Consider the following 6616-nt stretch of genomic DNA (forward strand, 5'->3'; position numbering starts at 1 on the left):
GGGAGGGAATAGAAGCAGATATTGATTAGTGTGCTTCTCATGAAAGGCTCTGGGGTGAACAGTAAATGCTTATGGAAGGAAGCAATAGCACATCAATGTAAAGTGATGAAAAGTCTCTTCAAAGACTCCATCATATCTAATGAATTTAAACAGCACTGCAAGTGGGTGGTAAAAAGGAGAAAATGCTTAAGGCCCTTTGATAACAGTTGATGAGTGGTTTCTAAAGCCATGTAGAGTCAGCAAACTGGGGTGTAACTTTATAGTGGTTAGGAAACTTGAACCGTAACTTGATAGACTGATAGTGGAGTGTGTTGCTTCTTATATTTTAGGAATAAGATAATTGGTGTTTAAAGGGACTACAAAAGAAGTAACATGAAGAACCCAAACTGTAAAGATACGAGCTGGGAATATTGTAAAAAGTCATATCTGATAAGTATTCAAGACAACCTTTGCCAGTTCAAGCCAGAAGCCCTTTGGATAGTTTTGTAAAAGCTTTCTGTTGATGATCCCTGTTCAGATTAATGAGAGTATGTCAGCATAACCCTTACACCCTGACAAATGAGAAAGTTTGCAGAAATTCAAAGAAACTGCAGCTGATGCCCTTTTGTATAGAACTCACATGGGTCATATGGCACATTTCCTGTGAGAGTAGTGTGAAAATTTCCATTGGATGAATTCCTGGAACTGAAAAACAATAATATCAAATAATATTAGTCGGAAGCTCTAAATGTTAGTTTCAGTTTTATGACAACAGCTTGCAGGAAAACAGTCTTCCTCTTATTTTAGCTGGATGAAAAGTTTTAATTTATATGTTTATTCCTGAGCATGTCCTTGAGTAACTTATTTAATTAGTGTTATAAAACTGACGAATGCGGGTATTTGCTCATCTGCTGTATCTGTGCTTGAGGTATCAAAGGGACAAATGTTTGTTTCGTTGCAGTAGAGGGGAGGTTCCACCAGGCAGACGAAATGCAATTCAGAAAGTCATTATTAAACAAAACAAACAAAACTATAAACGATGTGTACATGATAGCTGTTTTTTCTCACTAATAGCTTTAAATGATCCCCTTTCTAAATCCCAAGATATCAAATGTGGTCTGTTAGAGGATTTTGCCCCTGCAGAGATACTTTCCGTTTCACCAACGTGTTCGGTTATGGGGACTAGAACTTGGTTTATTCCAAGAACAGATTTTAGTTTGATTTAAAAATTGGATGTTGAAAAGATCCAGTGTGTTTATTAAATGTGATGCCGTAGGGTCCCTTCACAAGTATCCATATGTGATGAGGTGGCATGAGTAGGAATGTCAAGACACTGAAGCCAAAGGGCTTTTTTGTGGGTTTGTGTGAGACGACGGCCTATCTTAAAGTAGTATATTACAGTCAGTAACTAAAGTAAGAGAAGTAGCATATTTAAAATGATGACAGTCCCTTCATGTTTTCTGGATTTCAAAGAGACGCCAGCCCCTGAGAGCCTTGTTGACCTCCGCAGTAACTGATCTCTATTAGGCTGCATACATAGTTTTGTTTAAACAAATGCGTGTAAACCCTCACTTTCCTTAACAAGCATACAAACACCCTCAGCACTGTTAATACATTCACCCAATAGCTCTGGAATCTATTTAAATCCATCATCATACTATTCTTTGCCACTTCCACTTTGAGGCATAATTAATATGCAACAACAAAGCCACGGATAATTGAATTTTCGTTCCATTTTCATATTACAGCAAGTGCCATCCAACGTGACACTTGATCAAAGGAGAGCTCCTGCTGTCCGCATATGCTGACAGATGTGTTTCAGAGGAATATTCAGCACACTGAAAAAAATATGTTGTTGGATTTACTTAATTCAATGGTGGACATTTGTTGCACACAGATGTTTTGCTTTGGCAGCAACTTAAACAATTGAGTTAAATTAACACAATTTATTCATGTTCAATAAACCTGTGCAATTTGTGTTGATAAAATGTGACTTAAACATGTTTTGATGAAGTAATTTGAGCTCTTGAAATATTTTAATCCTTCACAATTTTCTCACTTTATCCCAACACCATTCAATAACTTTTACCCAATACTACTTGGTCACTTAAATACTACATGTTATCTTCAAATTACATTTTGCTATTATATTCTAGTATCAAATACACAATTTTCAAACGGAGGCCTTATAACAGATTATATTGTTCTCTTCCAAGATGGTTGCTGGCATCCACCAGTAACCTTTCAAAACAAAATGTCTAATTTCACTGCATTGACAGTAGGTAAAGAATTAAACTGACATTACTCCACTACTGAATCTATATAAACCAACAGTTAAATAATGTCAGTTCTTCCGTGTTCTCTGGAATCAATCACAGCAAAGAAATTAGACTCTTTCTTTTGAAAAATGTTGGGAAAGAACAATACAAAACATTCTATTTAAGGCCTCTGACGTCAAGATTCAGTTAAACAACAATTATAACTAAACAATTTGAGGTAATGTTAGTTTCCATTAACATTAAATTAGGTTACTGAATTGGCAAACACCTTCCTATTAACATTACCCATTTTACCCCAATAACTAAAGAAATTAGCACTTGCATGTCAAAACCTTTATTCAAGAGATGCAAAAATAACATTGATACAGTGACTGTCAAAAATTACGGCACTGATCATACTGTGACATCTTGGTTCAAAACAGCAAGCTTAGAAATATTCAACGTTCCTTACTTCAACTGAATGAAACTGAAAATACCATTTCACACGACCCATATGGGATATTTAGACTGCATAACTGTTCATGCTACATCTCTTCACTAGTAAAAGAAAGAAAAAATACAAAGAGAAATTTAAAAATGCTGCCAAACGGACAGAGAACTTGTACAGAGCAAAAGGAAAAACAAACAACAACAACAACAAAAAAACGGCTCGTCCTCATGGCAGTTGCAGTGTATATAAAAATGAACCCTGCGATCTGTTCCTGGAATTGAGCTTCAAAAATGCAGCAGAACAAGTGTGAGATTTAAATGTCTTCTCACCTAGAGCTGGTCACCTCACATGCATAACAGTGAGCTTCGTTGCAGGAGCAGTTTTGTCTTAGTTGTGAGCTTTTCTTGAGAGCTGAGTTGCTTCCAACTCCATTACCACCCTTTGAATCACCTCAAAAGTGTAGCAGAGTTGTGATGGGTAACTCATATTGAAGGAATAAAAAAGGTCCAAACAGCATGGCTACTGCAAAGGTCACGTTATCCAGATCTTGAAGAACTACTATACCCTCGATGATGATGCCAACGTCAGAAAAGTCATTGCCTGGTGCATCCTCTGGAGACAGATGTTCATTGTGGTTTTCTCAATCTGTGCAGTGGCCTCAGTCAAGTCCTGGTTAAACACAAAACATTTCTTTAAGATTCCTTTTTAAACTCATCTCTTTTGAATCTACCAGTTCTAATGTTAGAGTAATTTAAACCAATGCAAGCAACATAGTAAATAGCTATAGCCAAAGAGTGGCCTGCCATGCTGCCATTCATGGTCTAACAGAGTTTCTAAGAGAGGGTGAAAAACATAATTTCAAATGCTTTACATTAGTTTTTCTTAGAAAGACACCGGCCCATCAGAAATCCAGGTTTTGTCACTCAGAAGATGTTAGAATTTAGACTTTCAGCCCCACAATTTGGTTAGCTGTTGGTCTTTTTTTTTTCAAACAAAAGCTAATGTAAATATTGGTGGGATTTTCCTTTGTTCACTAGAATGACAAATTTAAAGTTTTTTCACACTGATGTGACCCCTAATACAGGGGTGGGGCCTCAAGGGCCGGCGGCTGAGTTCACTACCAGGCCTCATGTGAACTTCAAATTATTAAAGAGGACTACTGGTCCTAACTGGTCCAATGAGGATCAAGTGGATAACTAAATGCATTTTTAAATGTTGCAAAGCCACAATCTACTCATAAAACACTCACCATGAACTCCTGCACCAAGATGTTGCAATTGTCTTTCACACAGATGCGGAGCACTTTGATGAGACTCCCTTTGAGCATTAATGTCATCCTAAAGTATTATAACAAAGAAAACAGATATTTGTGAACTTTTCAGTAGCACAGAAGAAAATGATCCCAGACCAAAACTTAAACCAGTCAACATGCAACACCAGCATCTACAAAGCAATATCAAAAGTTCCTGTTTGACATCAACTTTATGGATATATAGTTTCCAGAACATTTATTTTTTTAAAAAGATCAATTTTTCTCAGTGGGCCAGTAAATGCATGACGAAAATTATGGCATCCTTTCGGTGGAATCAGTACTCACAGGTAATAGTTGACTGTTTCAATGGATGCAGCATAAAAATCTTTTACTGACCTAATGCAATACATATACACTTTGTAGTTAAAGAATTTTAAAGTTCTTACTGTCATCATGGCAGCTACATCCTTTAGCTTTGTGCCCTGTTCCCCCGATCACTTTGCAAACACTTTCAGCAGACTGTCAGAGAGAAACTCAGCTCCGTCAGAAACCTGTAAAGGCATGGTTGGGATGCACTGGAATGCTGCATTTCATCTGAAATGACATAAAATTATTTTGAAATAACAGCAGGCACTGTGCTTGGTTAATAATCAGTAATGTTTTGTTGAATAAAAACTGTGTTTCCAGATCTTATGGGATTAAAAAAATCCAAAGATGTTTATTTCTGATTTGCAACCCAAGAACCCACAAGTTACAACCTCATTTTAGTTCAAGTGTGCATTAATGTGAGTCCAGTAATCACCTTTCTGACAATACATACAGGTATAAGTCAAACCTATGGCAGATTTTGGATTTCTCAGTTGTATTAATAGGGTGGTCTATTTGAGTATGCATGCACCTAATAATTATAAAAAACCTATTATAATTAAGTTACAGAAACCTTAAGCGAAAATAGAATATACTTTCTTACCATAACACCTTGAACCCACAATCCATCAGCTGACTCCTGGTGAAATGCAGAATAGATGTGGTCTCTCAATGTGCATCAACAAAAACAAAAACAAAAACAAAAGGACAGCAGGTGAGGGCAGGAGGGGTAGGGATGTAAGCTAGCATAATACCGCTGATGATATTAGCTAAAGCTGTTCAATGTCCAAAATCTCACTAACACCACGGTGCAGTAAATACACAATGTAACTGAAGAGTCAGTTGACAAATCTATTCACACAGAAAACCAAATTATGTTATGAGTGCCTCGTAATTAGGTTTAATGTGATATTACGGCTCTTGTGCCAAAGACAAATTCAAATGAAAAAGCGCCAATTCTTTGATAACAGATAAAACAGCAAATAAGCTAACGGCTCTTTTTTAGCATGTTACATGGCGGCACTTTAGACGTTTAACTACATTTGGCTGAAATATGGTAAATATTAATTCAAAAAATCAAGACATACCAAAAAACGTAGAGTTGGCTGCTCGACTTGACTGAGATGGATGCATTTTTTAAACCACGATCCAAAGCCCGCGAGATGAAATCACACGTGGTTTCACGAGATTTAACGTTGCTATCTTATTGACTTACTTCACCTGAACATGATATAAACAATTTAATACACCCTTTCTGCATATCATGTAGTTTTTACACTATATAGTTACATTTATCTTTAAAACATGAGGCAATTGTGTTAAATACATGCAAGATGCTTACATAAATCCAAGAGATGGCCAGTCCCTTTTTTTCAGTGCATAGTATGAGGTGGATTTTTAGCTTTGGAGAGTTTATCTTCTGTGAGTCAAAAACTTCAGTTAAAAATAAAGAATTACTCTAAATCAAGGTTTTTACAGCTTGCTATATAATCCACTGCACATCAAGCTGAATACTTGTGAAGGCTATGAAATTCAAATGCACTAGAGAAAGTTTAAGTTTGCATAATTAATGGCAATATAAAAGATCAAAAATCGTATGCAAAAATAACACTAATGTGATTAACAAGTAATTAATTTGTAGTCTGTCAGAGTATATGAGTAAAAACTGGGTTCCTTGTGTAACCAACTTTAAGGTATAAAGGTGAATTACAGCGCAATAATTACTTGGGCTCGTAATAAGACCCTGGCCAGAATCAGAAGACACCAAATTCGTATGGAGCCAAAGTGTTGAGCAGCAATAATGACCTGGACACAATGTTAACTTTTGAGTAGCCACTCTTGTATTGTTACAAAGTATAACAGGTATTTGTCCAATTTGTACAGATAAAGTATAAAATAAAATAAATAGTGTGCACACTCAACAAAATAAAAGTACTCGTTGGGGCCCTTTAAGAATTTAGAGTTAAGCTGGCGATAGCCAACTTCAAAGGTCCTTGTGAATGTAACTGGAATGTATGAGTGTGTGGTGTGTATCTTCTTTGGGGTAGATCGTCCTCAAAGTGGTTGGCTCGCCATCTATCACAACCAGAATATCGTCCTGGTCCTTGGACTTTTCCGTCCTCTCCAAAAAACCTGACCTATAATCCAGGTCATAAAATGTACATTCTAATCAGTCTGTTTCAGATGCATTGTTTAAGGTTAAAATACAAAATCAAAATATTGCATCACCTCATATTCATTGCATCAACATCTTAAATCTTATCAAATCTCACAGTTCTGTTGTACAACATTCAATTTTCAAGCATATCA

At 36.3% G+C, this 6616-nt stretch overlaps 1 long non-coding RNA gene across 1 annotated transcript; it reads right to left on the reverse strand.

The window, feature by feature from the left end:
- Nucleotides 1-1826: 1826 nt before the first annotated feature.
- LOC112429766 (uncharacterized) lies at nucleotides 1827-5673 on the reverse strand. The gene is made up of 4 exons (XR_013093647.1): nucleotides 4911-5673; nucleotides 4387-4534; nucleotides 3938-4025; nucleotides 1827-3357 (listed from the first exon to the last, which is right to left on the reverse strand). It is a non-coding gene; the product is annotated as an uncharacterized LOC112429766 (long non-coding RNA).
- Between the last annotated feature and the right edge of the window lie 943 nt (nucleotides 5674-6616).

Source organism: Maylandia zebra, linkage group LG16 (genome assembly GCF_041146795.1).
Source record: "Maylandia zebra isolate NMK-2024a linkage group LG16, Mzebra_GT3a, whole genome shotgun sequence".
Classification (NCBI taxonomy): domain Eukaryota; kingdom Metazoa; phylum Chordata; class Actinopteri; order Cichliformes; family Cichlidae; genus Maylandia; species Maylandia zebra.